The following is a 14,257-nucleotide window of genomic DNA, read 5'->3' on the forward strand; positions in this document are numbered from 1 at the left end:
TTAATCACCATACATTACATCATTAGTTTTTGATGTAGTGTTCCATGATTCATTGTCTGCGTATAACACCCAGGGCTCCATTCAATATGTGCCTTCTTTAATACCCATCACCAGGCTAACCCATCCGTCCACCTCCCTCCCCTCTAGAACCATCAGTTTGTTTCTCATGGTTTGTCTCCCCCCTCCGATCCCCCCCCCTTCATTTTACCCTTCCTACTATCTTCTTCTTCTTCTTTTTTTTAACATGTAATGTATTATTTGTTTCAGAGGTACAGGTCTGTGATTCAACAGTCTTGCACAATTCACAGCGCTCACCATAGCACATACCCTCCCCAATGTCTATCACCCAGCCACCCCATCCCTTCCACCCCCACCACTTCAGCAACCCTCAGTTTGTTTTAAATAAAGAGACCTCACTCCTTTCCTTCTCCTGTTGAAGGAGCTATTGCTTCCTATGCTCTGGATCCCATCTCCTTCTGTCTTCTTAATATTATCTATAAATTATTATCCCTCTTTCTTCCATTTTCCACTTATCTTTTTTAAGGGCTCCTATACTTCAGCATATAACATGGGAAGTCTCTATTTTTATCTTAAGTATTGCAACCATCTCCTAATACTCCTCCTGTGTTAGTCAGGGTAATCCAACAGTTTTTTAAAAATAATATTTAGATCTCTGAGGCTTAGTACCCAAAAAAATTGTTTACTCACGCGAAGTTCAACATAAGTGTAATTGGCTGAGGGGCTCTCCTGGGCATCTCTTTTCTGACTCAGGGATCCAGGTTTTTTTCCATCTTGTGATACAACCATTTTCAACATGAGGCCTTCAGGTTTGCTGTGGAAGTGAAAACTGCATAGGGTAGACTCACTTAACCCTTTTGGCTCAGAATAACTTACACACCTTAACTCACATTCCTTTCACCAGAACCAGTCACATGGTTCCACTTGGCGAGAACTGGGAAATGTCGACCCTTGTAAAGGAAATGTTTCCCAGCATCCAATCTGTACTGTACAAGGGGATCATGTATCATCAGTAGAGAGCCAGCTATTTCAGTTATACTTTTTACCTCTGGTCTTACCACATATTCATCCACATGGAATCCATTGTGATCCTACCTAACACAGATATGATTGTGTCACTTCCCCTTTTAGCACTCATCAATCATTGCCCACTGCCAAATGAATGACATCCAAACCCTTTGTCAGGCCATTCAAGGCCATTTAGGATTTAGCCCTTCCAGCCTTATCTTTATGAGGTCTTGTCTTAGGCACCAGACCCATCAAACTTCTTCCAGTTCCCAGAAGCTGCGTTATTGCTACTTGCCTGTGTACATTAGCACACGCTCTCCCATCTTTCTGAAATATCCCTCTTTCCTGGGTCTAGTGGGAAAATTTCTACCTCTCCTTCAAAACTCAGTGTAAGTATCTTCTTCTGTGAACTTTCCATAGTCTTTCTCATTAGGTAGAGTTATTATTTAGTTTTTTTGTGTTACCACTGAACTTTCATCAAACTTCCTTAGTAGTACCCATTATAGTGAATTGAAATTTTATTTTTACATCTCTCTCTCTCCTTTTTTAAATTGTGAGCTCCTTGAGAATTGGAACTGTGAATTGCTCTCTTACTATCTCCAATGCCTACTAGAGTGTCTGCCACGTGATGGATGTTTAATAAATGTTCATGTAATGAATAATTAAATGAATGAATAAAGGCGGTACAATTTCAGATATTTCTTACACTTAAATTTCAGTTTAATGTTCATTCAATATTTAAAAACTCTTAGAGAAAATGATGAACTTGTGTTGTATTTACTGTCATCTTCTTCTAATGGAGAAGAATGGAAGGCATTAAATTAAAGCCTTACAGAAATACACTAATATAAATTCTTGATTTGGTGAGGGAAGCTTCTTCATATTCAACAAACTTAATGAAAGAATGGGCTGAAAACTTTTAAAGTTAAAGTAAGTTTCTTACTGATGCAAATATAATAGTGAAAATTTCAGCTCTGCAAAGTCAAAGAGCACAGAGAACACTAATAAGGACTGAGAGGGTTTGGGTGATTGAAATGAAAAGCTTGGGGATGCCTGGGTGGCTCAGTCATTAAGCGTCTGCCTTTGGCTCAGGTCATGATCCCAGGGTCCTGGGATCAAGCCCCGCATCAGGCTCCCTGCTCAGTGGGAAGCCTGCTTCTTCCTCTCCCACTCCCCCTGCTTGTGTTCCCTCTCTCGTTGTGTCTCTCTCTGTCAAATAAATAAAATCTTTTTTTTTGAAGATTTTATTTATTTATTTGAGAGAGAGAATGAGACAGAGAGCATGAGAGAGGGGAGGGTCAGAGGGAGAAGCAGACTCCCCGCTGAGCAGGGAGCCCGATGCAGGACTCGATCCCGGTACTCCAGGATCATGACCTGAGCCGAAGGCAGCCGCTTAACCGACTGAGCCACCCAGGCGCCCCCAAATAAATAAAATCTTAAAAAAAAAAAAAAAAAGAAATGAAAAGCTTGAGGAAACATTATTTCAGTCCATAATATAATAGGGTTCAGAGGCATGAGAACACTCCTCTGAACTCTTATGAATCATGAGAAAATAACTAAACTATATTTCATGTAGGTTTTGATTTAACTATATTTCATTAATAATTCTGTGAAAATCATTGTTCATCTATTTTATATATACTATCTCTTAATTAACTAAACTGTTCATTTAATCAGCTCCTCAGTTCATCTGACCAGTTTATGTAAGTAGAAATCACTCTATTTAAAAGCACCAAACCGAAAACCAAACCCCTCACAAAACAAATACCCTGATGCTTGTATTATTTCTTCTGACCCATAATCAGTTACTGTCATAATTTGGGTGGTCTCAGCTTGATCTATGCTAGAAGTTTGCCACCCAGATTGGCTGGGGGCAGAAAGGGGTCAATGGGAACCTGAAAGGAGGTAGGACTATTCTTTATCAAGTCGAGATAAGAATCGGAAAAACTGTCCCAGCTATAGGGACTAGTGCAGAGCAGGAAAAGAGTGAGAGGGCCTTAGCCCTCATTTCTGACATTAGGATATGGATGCAACAGTAGAAATTCTGCCTCTCCATGAATTTGCAGATCATGGACATAAGGTCACCTTCTGAGTTGAGCTAGTGAAATTCACAGACAATGGATATGATTAGTCATCTGTGGGAATAAAACAAGAGACTGTGAAATGCATGGACGATTTGGTGTAATCAGAGGAAAGCAGGTCCAGAAGGTGAGTGACATTTAGTAGAAGATAGTAAATCAATTGTATTGTACATTTCCTGGAGGAAGACTGTGTGAAGGTGGGTGGAGGTGTGGACAGAAGGGGAAGTAATCAACTGGGCTACAGAAAGTGAAAACCCAAGCACTGTGCAGAAGAGACCCTGCCCTTTGTGGCTGCCAGAGAAGTATGCTCTGCTGTGAGATTGGAGTGCTTCTTCTGATCTCTCTTCAGTACCCTCTGTGCTCTTTGCTCAGCATTTATGCTCATTTTGTTCCTAGGACTGGCTGTTCTGGACAGTGGACATAAGCTTTTCAGTCCCTGGGAAGAAATGCTTCCAATGTAAATTTGTAGGTTGACTATGAGTAACCTTATGGATTTACCTGATTCAAGCGATCTTGAATTCTGAAAACTTCTCAGTTCCTGATGAGGATAAACGATAAAATTTGGAAAGTGATCAGTTTCTGAAAGGGATACTACATGAGACCTCTTGATAGGCAGCAACAGCCTTCTCCTGGGAAGGCACTGACCTCATCTTCAGTCCTTTCTTGCCTTCAACAGATAATACTACAATATCCAGATAGGCGAAGGATTCTTAATCTGATTAGACCCAATGACCTGATTTCTTTTTTTAAGACAATGTTTATTTTCCTTCAACTTTATTTCCATTTTGTTTGCCTTTGTGGAAGGGCAGCTTAAGACCACGCAGTGGTTGTTCCTACCCATTCAGCGGTCTGAGCAGTGGGAGCTGCAGACCAGTCTTCAGGGGTCGGCTGGGCACTCCAGTTTTCAGTAGGGAACTGCTGAATATGCACAAAGGGCATCTGCACACTTTCAGACCAGTCTGCGACCTCAGGTTGAGTAGCGGTGAACTCAGGAGCTGGAGTAGTCCATTCACCCTGAAATCCCTTTTTCATCACAGCCTTTTCAGCAATAGCCTGCTCTTCCTTTTCAATTTCCTCAGGATCTCTGTAGAAGTAGAATCGGGCATGACCTCAAAATGGTGCCGCACATGCATAGAACTTCCCGGGCCAGCATCCACATCAGACCCACTGAATGAGTTCCCTTGTTGTTGCAAGGGATGGCAATGTGCACATAGCGCAGTAGAGAGTCTGTGTTACACAGAGTGATAGTAGGCAGGTTAACATAAGAATCTCTGTGAAAGGCTGGTGGTCAGCCCTGGGATCAGTAACCACCAGAAGTCTCCTGGAAGGCTGCCTGGATCTGGTTAGCAAAGGTTCCAGGAGTGAAGCAGCCAACAATAGGAGTGGCTCCAGTAGCAGCAGCAAACTTCAGCACAGCTCGCTGGTCAGTATTCCCAAATGATATGACATTGACATCAGCAGCGTTTTCAATGGCAACAATGGCACGAGCTGCCAGCAGAAGCTTCTCCCAGGTTCTCTTCAGATTTTTGATGTAGACGCCATCACTTTTCCTTTTGTAGATGTACTGTTCCATTTCAATGTCAAAGTTGGTGCCACCTAAGCTTGTTCCTGCTGCAAGGGATTTGATGACATCCTCCTCTTTCATTTGCAGGACATCAAGGTCTGCAGACATTGCATAAGTTTCTCTTTAAGTTGCCATGGGAACACAGAACAATGCTGTATGGACCCCTCCCTGGGTAGCATGGAAAGCCAATGACCTAATTTTATTTTATTTTATTTATTTATTTTTTAAATTTTTTATTTATTTGCAAGAGAGAGAATGAGAGACAGAGAGCATGAGAAGGAGGAGGGTCAGAGGGAGAAGCAGACTCCCTGCTGAGCAGGGAGCCTGATGTGGGACTCGATCCCGAGACTCCAGGATCATGACCTGAGCCGAAAGCAGTCGTTTAACCAACTGAGCCACCAGGCGCCCTCAATGACCTAATTTTAAATGAATGTTTTGTTAAGTTCCATTTACTATTCCGAAAAGAAATTCATAGATAATAAACCACCTATATACATATTTTTAATATAATGTCCTAACTATAAAAATAAAGAAAAATACTGGTGGAAGAGGAATAATTTGTAATAAAATAATATGTATTGGAGTATATGAATGCTTGGGGATGACTAAGGAGAATATAGAATGAAGTAGTCCATTGCTTTGAGATCGGAGTGAATGGGACAGAGACAAATGTAGACAGAGACAGGTGTGCTGGCAACTCCAATACCAAGAACGATATCACTGACAGTGAGGTGCTTTTCTGAGATTGTGACTACTGCTGGTAAAGTTCTGAACCAAACACAGCACAATCTTTACTTCCCTTAAAAATGCTTAGAGAGCATTTATGGAAAATTCCATGTATATTAAAACTATGCAGGGCGCCTGGGTGGCTCAGTTGGTTAAGCGACTGCTTTCGGCTCAGGTCATGATCCTGGAGTCCCTGGATCGAGTCCCGCATCGGGCTCCCTGCTCAGCAGGGAGTCTGCTTCTCCCTCTGCCCCTCCTCCCTCTCATGCTCTCTCTATCTCATTCTCTCTCTCAAATAAATAAATAAAATCTTTAAAAAAAAAAAACTATGCAAAAGTAATTGTATTTCCAAGTAAAATGGGATTGAGTTCCACACCCAGATAATTATAAACAGGTTTTCCCACACAAACATCCAGTGTGAGTTTTGAAGGTTACCCAGGACACACAACATTTCTTGATTAAGGTGCCTGTGTGCCCACAATTGGAGAATAGCATCCTGACTTCTCTCTCACTAAATGCCACTAGCGCCCCTCCCCAAAACTGTGGCAATCAAAAAAATGCCCCCTTGAGTTTCCAATACCTGCCCCAGAGGTGGTTCCACTCGTGTTGAGAGACACTGAATTAAGTCAACAGAAATCAATCATGAGGGTCCAATAAGACAAATGTGCCCTGTCCCAAGGCACAATTATTCCATTACCTGGCATCACAGAAACCCCCAGCTAGTGGGGAGAAGGGACAAAGACGGATGAAAGGTGGGTAGAGTATCTAGTTCTAGAAGGAGATGCAGAATTCTAGGGAGGGCAAGAATTAAGAACTTAGGAGAGGAAACCAGAGTAACAGTTCACCTCTGGGATTTGGGCCAACATATAGGGAAGGGCCAACAGAGAAAGAACTTTGGCTCTGGAGCCACACTGGTACCCAGGTTAGTTCTGGGGAGCAGTTATCTCAGGCCTGGCTGAAAGGGAAGGATTTGGGGTCAACACAGGAGCCTGGAAGTAATAACTTGGTTCCTGGGACTTGGGTCTGGGAATCGTGACTTATTTCCAAACCCTTTACACACAGCACCAACCAGAAGTGACTCAGCATCAGGCATGGGCTTCAGTCTTCTCAAATAGTAGCAGCTGAGAAGATAGCAAAAGAAGGAAAGACCAGCAGTCACAGATGATCAACACCTCACGTGTGATTGGAGAGGGGATGTCTATACAACATTTGATTTTCTTACATTAGAGTGCTTTTTGCCCTCACTTAAACACAAACTAATCAGTTCATTCTTCAAACAAAAATACCTGCTCAAGAGAACAAGACCTGGGCATTCACAAACCATTTCACTCATCCCACATCATTTATCTGTCAGCTTCCTGTGGTCAGACATAAAACAGCTGCCCTGGAACTCAGATTTGGAGTCCATTTCCAAAAGTGGGGTCATGAAGGCGTGACCATAAATCAAGGTGGTGGTTATACTGTATACCATAATTTACAAGGATAAGTACGTAATTTCGCCTGGAGCCTGGACTGTGACTCAGGAGCCAAACGACACTCACATAAACCCAATATTCCCTGAAGACCCTCCCAACAGGATGATGCTTCATCTCCTATGACCATTCCCAAAGTCCCATCCAAGACAATTATCTAATCTGTGCTCAGAAATCAAATTATCTAATGTTTTTACTCTATTGGCTTGAGCAGGCTTCTTTGTACATACAGTTCCCGGAAAATATAAAAAGATGCTCTTACTTCAATCACCACCCTTTCAAAGTTCTTATTACTCGATCTGTCCCATGTTCATTAGAGAGGATAGTCATGAGAACATTGTAGTGCTTGATAGAATGAATTAGCAAAATTGAGTCCTGAAAGAGAGAGAGAGAAATAAAAGCATTCTGTGCATGAGAAAAGATTTTCCATTTTAACCTGTAAAGAGGGAAGGGACTAAAGAAATGATCTGCTATTACAAAATAATCAGGGAGATAGCTGACAGTATGTTTTCCTCTTCTAGAAACTTTGATTCTATCATGCTTAAGATATTGCTGAATTGCACACCCAAGGTCCCAACTCATTTTGCTGACCTCTCACTTGCTGTCTGATATCTTCTTCCCTTCACTCTTCTCCACTCTCTCTTGATCTGATGTCTCCTGTCTCCCTGTAAACACGATCCTCTAAGGCTGTCTCGGCCCTTAGCTGGTGAGCATGTGCCTGGATAGCTTTCAGGGCTGTTTACATTTTGCTTGTTTCCTCAGTACCACCAACCAGGGATTTGATCCCCTAGTAGTTTAAGACGTAAGAGGCCACTGGAAGTTAACTCTGGACAAGGCTCTCTATGAAAAGGAAGGACATCTTTATCTACGTGCTAATATACTTTTCTGTGCTTTTTAAAAATATGAAGGCATCCTTAGTATTTCCTTCCTGTGTGTGTCTCAGTTTAAAACCTTGAATGCAGATCCACTTCCCTGCTTAGAAACTTTTAATGTTTCCCACTGCCCACAAAACCAAGTCCAAGTTTGTAATATAGTATTCCAGATCCTCTGTGATCTGCCCCCAACACACCTTTCCAAGAAATCAACTCTTCTAGCCACAGTGAGAGAAGCAGTGGCTGAATGTCTGGGCTCAGATTCCAGCTCAGTCACTTACCAGCTGTGGCCTCAGATAAGTTACTTAAAACCTCTCTATGCCTCAGTCTCCTCGACTGTAAAAATGTGATAATAGTAGTAATAATTTGAACTGCATGAGAATCAAGAGAATTAATAAATGTTAGCTGCTGAGAATAGTATCTGATACATGATAAGCATCATCTACTATTGCAATTAGCATTACTCACTACCCTCAGCACACTTGCATTTTTCTATTTTTTTGTATCTTTTCTCAGTTACCAATTTCTGGAACGCTCTTTCCTTCTCTCCACTCCTCTAAATTCTACCATCCTTCAAAGTCCTGACGAGCTCTTTCCTTTTCCACAAACTTTCCTGGACTGTTCAGTTCCCAGCGTTCTTTTTTTCTGTGTACCAATGCACAGATTATCTGCTCTAGTAATTTTGCAAATGGTCATTTGTTGCTTCATGGCACTTCTTGTATTGTTACCCTGTGATATTAACTTAAAATGTAATATCACCTGGTCTCCCCCTGTTAGCTGTGAGTCCTTTGAAGGCAGGGACTCGGACATGTCTTTGTACAGAGCTCAGCACCTGTACATTGCCTTTCCAAGGAATACCTCAATTAATGTCTGTTTATTTGACTTGATTTGATCCAGAGGTTGAAGGCAAGTTTGTTGGATGCTTTTGGAAGTGGTGAACTGGAGGGAGCATAGAAGAGCTGGACCTTAGTTATTCACTTGTTGAACATTTATGAAGTGCCTGTGCAAGATGCTCCACGTGCACCTTGTACCTGACAGGGCATCACCCCCTCCACTCCAGGAGGCGGTGGCAGGCCTGTCTGATGGGTGGAGATCCACCAGGATGAGATCAGGTACTGTGTTTGGCCAGAGGGGGCGGGCGTGGCAGCCAGAAGGGCTTTTAGAACAGAAACTTCTGTTCTTTCTCTCTGCAGGATGCAGGGAGGCGGGAACACAGTCTCCAGGGCGGGCTGCAACATAAAAAGGTCTCCTAAAGCACAGTAGTTCCCACAAAGAAGTTTCGCAAATTCAGACCTTCCTTCCTTCCTTGGTTGCTCAGAGTTGCCCCTGGGTGAACACCTTTGGCATTTAAAAAGGCCAGGGTAGGTAAGATAGGAGAAGGGCTTAGGTGGTATTAGATCAAGACTTCCGGGTTCCAGTGCAGATTCTTTCACCTACTTCCTGGATGGCCTGGACACTGATGTCATCGCCACACTCTTAAGTCCCCTCATCCGTCAATGAAGATGTTGGATCAATAGGTAAGCTCTAGGGTCCCAGTTCTCTCTCATATTCTATCACCCTAGAATTCTTCTTATAGTAGAGTTGTTATCTACAAGTTCTTGTTATTTATAGAGACCTCCTTTGTCAGAAATTCAGATTCTTCTGACCAGTGAAGCTCAACTGAGTCAGTCCCTAGGGTACGGGATGGTCTCATTTATTGGGAGTGGCCCCGCTTACAACAGTCTTGGAATCCTTTTCCTTCTCCACCAAATCTGGGAAAGTAAGGACTTGAGATACAGGATAACAAAGAGATGGCAGGGTAATAATGGGGCAAAGGTGTTAAATTGGAGCCATCTCTGTTTATCTGGTCAATTGTCCTTGCCTTTGGATTATCATTGTTTCCTCCTTGTAGTTCTAGTGAAAGGACTAGAGTCACGGTTGCTGATAAGGGTAAAGTTCTAGGGAGATGAAGCAAGACTGCACTGAGGCTTGGTACCAAGTGTGCACAAGTGGTCAGAGAACCTACATTGGCCTTGGGCTCAGCCTTATAGATGCATTTCCCGGGCCCACCCACCCCTCCCACTGCAAAATGGCCCTCTCTCCTTCCAGTCACCCAGATGTCCTCAGCCCCTTTCCTCAGATGCTCCTGGCTGTTCCTGCTTCAGTACCACCACTCCCTCTCAACTTAAGCTCATGATAGCCCCTCCCACAGATTCACCTCTACCTCTCCAGCTAAGGTAGCCAGTCTGCCTTCTTTACTTACATCAGACTCCTGGGGTGTGAGATCACTGAGGTCATGTCTCTTCATGCCTCTGAGCCCATCTTGTGCCTGGAAAATCATGTCAAGGAGGACGATATTGCTGCTGCCACCATGGGAAACTGCTGTGTTCTAGGATTTGGGGAATAGTGTGGCAGGCAGAGGACTGCCTGGGGCAGAACATGTACAAGGATACCAGTTCTTGTAGGACAAGTGGTCAAATGTGGAAATGGACATCTGTCCCACTTACTTATTTTGCATTCTTTACTTCGCCTTACCTCTTCCTGGCAATGCAACAACCCCGGCTAGGTGCTTGGCTCTGTGGCAGTTGCTGGAGGGAGTGGGAGGGAGGAGAAAACACATGGCCTGAACCTCCAAGGAGCTTGCAATCTGGTTAGAGAAGCAAGGCATACATACATTTGCAAGAATTTGTAAGGGTGGCCGAAAGTAGGGGAATTTTACCTGGTATCTATGTTGAGCTTAAACATCTAAAAATCCCAAGTTCATCTTTCTGGAGAGAGGATCCATAGTTATCTGATTTTAAAGGCACACTGGACCCCTCATAAGGATGAATAACTGAGCTCAAGTTGGAAGACCTAAGCTGGAGTACTGCCTTTCTACCTGATTTCTGTGCAATCACACATTGCCTAACCGCCCTGATCCTCAGTTTCTTCATCTCTAAAATGGGGAAAATAGTTTCTGTCCTACCTCAGAGCATAATTGTGAGGATCAAATAAGACAAGTGTCTGAAAGTGCTTTCTAAACCATAAAGCACCACACAGGTTAATCTTTAAAACCAACCCACAAGGCCATACAAAATGACAGAACATAGTTTATGGAAACTTGGAGATGTTTACATGGATATTCTCCTCTTGCAGACAATGAGATTGGGACCCAGACAGGGTAAGTGGCCCAGGGATAAATAGCTGGTCCAAGGCACAGCCAAGACCAGAGGACAGCTTCCCCAGGGCTCTGCCCTGGAGCCGCAGGGGAGCCGGGCAGCCAGTGCCCAGCACAGCTCTCTGCCTCTGTGAGCCCTCGGCCTTGTTTGCTGAAGACAGGGCCTCTTGCTCCCTCAGCTGCATGGAAAATCCTATCTGGCTAAATCTGGATTTTTTTTTTTACCTCTTCATTCTCTTCTGCTTCAGTCCCCATTTCAAAACCTCTATGAAAATTGTTTCCAAAGGGAATCTGGGTTTCAAGTTACATCACCAGCAAATAATTCATTCCCTTCTGGAAGAGACCCAGAGATAAGTTGGGAACAACTTGTGTGGAAAATGAGAGGCCTGGTAGCCAATCCAAATACTGCAGACAGAATTTTTGTGAGCAAGGGCTTTCTAAAAAACCATTTGCCAAGATGGCTTACATCTTTGCAAGTGAAGATCTAGGACAAGTTCATGAAACAAACGACACAGAGGCAGCTTAATGGAAGGGACTCTGGCATGGAGGTGGGAGGTGGGCCAGTGGGGACTGTGGGCCTTCTCATCTGTCCATTTCTCTCCAGCTGCTGTGAAAGACCTCTAATCCTAGACGAGTTCTCTTCTTTCCCAGTCTAGAAGAGAACCTGGGGAACCAGCTCATCCAGGACGTGCCTCTGTCTCCACACTGGCTATCACATGCAACACTGCAGACCCCAAGGGCTCTATTCTTTCAATAAATAGCCCCAGAGGAGAGTGCCTGGCCATCCTCTGTGACCCATTCTAGTGTTTGACTGCTGTCAAATCTTGAGAAGTGGGCCTCACAGGGACCTTAAAATACCATCTTGGCCGTTTATGTTTATTTCCTCTGTTTCCTCTGGCTCCTACTGATTAGAGGTGGGGAATAGCCACTCCCCAAGTTTTCCACTTAAGAGTATGCCTTTAAGTACTTGATCATAATGGGCCCCCTTAATCTACCCTTATCTAGACCTGATAATTTAAAAAACATTTTATGTACTCATTAACTGGATCATAAACTTCTCCAACAGTTCTATAATCTCTGCTACCTGACCCCCAGTTTGCCCTCCAAGAACTCCCCCGCATGCTCCTCTCTCCTTTCTAGGCACCCACCTCTCTTCCCTTGCTAAGAACCTTTTCATCTTCAGTTCACCGACATTTGAACAGCTGTACAAGCACAAAGTGTTTAATTTGGGAACAGTGTCTGTGGGAAGGAATGCTTTGTTAATTTCCAAAGTAATGCAAAGCTTAATTTAGAAAATCATATAGCAATTCTTTTGGTTCTGAAAGTCACGGAGATTATAGACTGCACTGCAGAGGCAACCTGCCTGATGATGTTAGCACTTTGCAGTGCTGGGTTTTTCCGCAGCAGTAACATTTTCATTCTGGTTCAGAGACACAGCGGGTTCCTCCAATAGGAGCATTTGCTCCCTGAGGACAGGCCCTGTGTCTTGTTCAGACACTGTATGGCCAGGGCCGAGCAAGGACAAGCAAGTGATAAATGTCTTTAAATGATGGATTGCATTGCATTGCCAGTCTTTCCCCTTACTCCCTCCTTTGGTCTTCAACTTGGTCCAAACAGGTTCTGGAACTAGGAAATAATGATGGTTGCTAAGTATTGAGCAGGGCAGGGACAACTGTGATCAGATCATAGTACCACTACCTTCCTTGAATCCAGGAGGCTTAAAGAAAGTTAAAGTGCCAAGACTGAAGAGTATCATGTCCTAGCAGATCTAATATTAGAACCTGCCTCTCAGGGACTCATATGATTAGGATCTGAAAAATAATGAGAGCCTGGATAGAACAGAATAGATTTGGAGGTAGGGACCATAAAATGTAGGAATGAGGAGGATGCATCACCCACTGCTACCATCGTCACAGTATTTGGGGCTGGAACCGAAACAGCTTCTGCTGAGCATCACTGCCCAGGAGCCATCTGTATGCCTCTGTGGGACGCAGGCAAAGCTGCCGCCCATCAAATGCCTGGGCTGCTTCTTGACCGTCATGGGATGTTCTGGAACCTCAGAACACATGCTCAGTTGCATTTCTTAATTCTCCAGGGCTCAAAAGCCCAGAAAAGAGAATTTAATCTCCCATGAGGTCAGATATATACAGATTGTGTGATAAACTAGAGGTCCCCATGAGTCAATCTGGAAAGAAGGACATGAGGAAGATCCCCGAGAGAAAAGTGGGCTTCACAGGGACCATGAATGAATGAAGATACTCTGGCCGAGTGACCAGATCCAGCTAAGCACCTGAATGTTGGATAATAAGAGGTTTCGGGTGGAGTGCAAGGCTGAGTCCCTCCATTTCTCCCCTGCAGCCCTCCAACCCCTGATCCCACGAGAGTTCCAGTGCATTCTGGAAACGAGGGGACCGGGCCTTACTTAAACAAAATACTGTGTCATGAGAGGTACAACTATTCTGGTGTGGGCATCTTCTCTAAAAGACCTGGACAAGACCTTGTCCTGCTGGTCAGGGAGGGAGACAACTACTGGAGGTCAATGGTTTGGGGGAGGTGGGCAGCAGCTTGGCAGCAACCAGTTGGCAGTGGGGAGACTGTAGTGTGGCATGGAGGACAGAGATAGGAGAACAGACATGACAGACGTGACTGCCCAGCTAAGTGGTGGCAGAATTAGCCACTTCTGCTGCACAGCATACATTTTATTCGAAGTATTAGTTTTGGCAAGATCTTGAAATCCTTCAGAGCTCAGTCTATGGATGGGTTCATTTCCATTTATTTTTCACTTATACAAAGTGGGCCCAGGATGACACAGAAATAACAAGAAAGAAGCACAGACAGAAACACAGATTCAGAGAAAAGCAGGATTACAAAAAGACATACAGAGAGATACTGAGAGAGCTTGAGAAAAGAGATTAGAGGTAGACTCTAACACCGAGAAAACAATTTGGGGGAGAGTGGGGGAGGGAGACAAAAAGAGACCTATTAAGTCGGTGTTCTGTGAGATGCTAGCTGAGTCCCCTGGAATGAGGATCCGGCCGTCCTGCATTGAGCCTCCCTGGATTAAGAACCCAAGAGAAACCACAAAGGTTCATTGTTTTGTTTGTCCGCAGTTTTGGCTCCAGGCAACCTGGGCGCTGGCGTTCTGACACGCTGCCTGAGCTCCCCCTGCTGGCCACTTTTCAGAATGTCATCATCTGGGTCCAAAGGGGAATCGGATTACGTAAGTCTTCTTGAGCTTTGCCCACCCGTTTTTTCCTTTCTTTCTTTCTTTCTTTCTTTCTTTCTTTCTTTCTTTCTTTCTTTTCTTTCTTCTTTCTTTCTCTTTCTTCTTTATTTTCTTTCTTCTTTTTCTTTCTTTTTTCTTTCTTCTTTCTTTCCTT

General features: G+C 43.8%; 1 pseudogene; it reads right to left on the bottom strand.

Moving 5' to 3' along the window:
• Positions 1-3,917: 3,917 nt before the first annotated feature.
• Positions 3,918-4,779, bottom strand: LOC110582511 (annotated as a pseudogene).
• Between the last annotated feature and the right edge of the window lie 9,478 nt (positions 4,780-14,257).

The sequence above is a fragment of the Neomonachus schauinslandi genome, chromosome 1 (genome assembly GCF_002201575.2).
Source record: "Neomonachus schauinslandi chromosome 1, ASM220157v2, whole genome shotgun sequence".
Taxonomy (NCBI): Eukaryota; Metazoa; Chordata; class Mammalia; order Carnivora; family Phocidae; genus Neomonachus; species Neomonachus schauinslandi.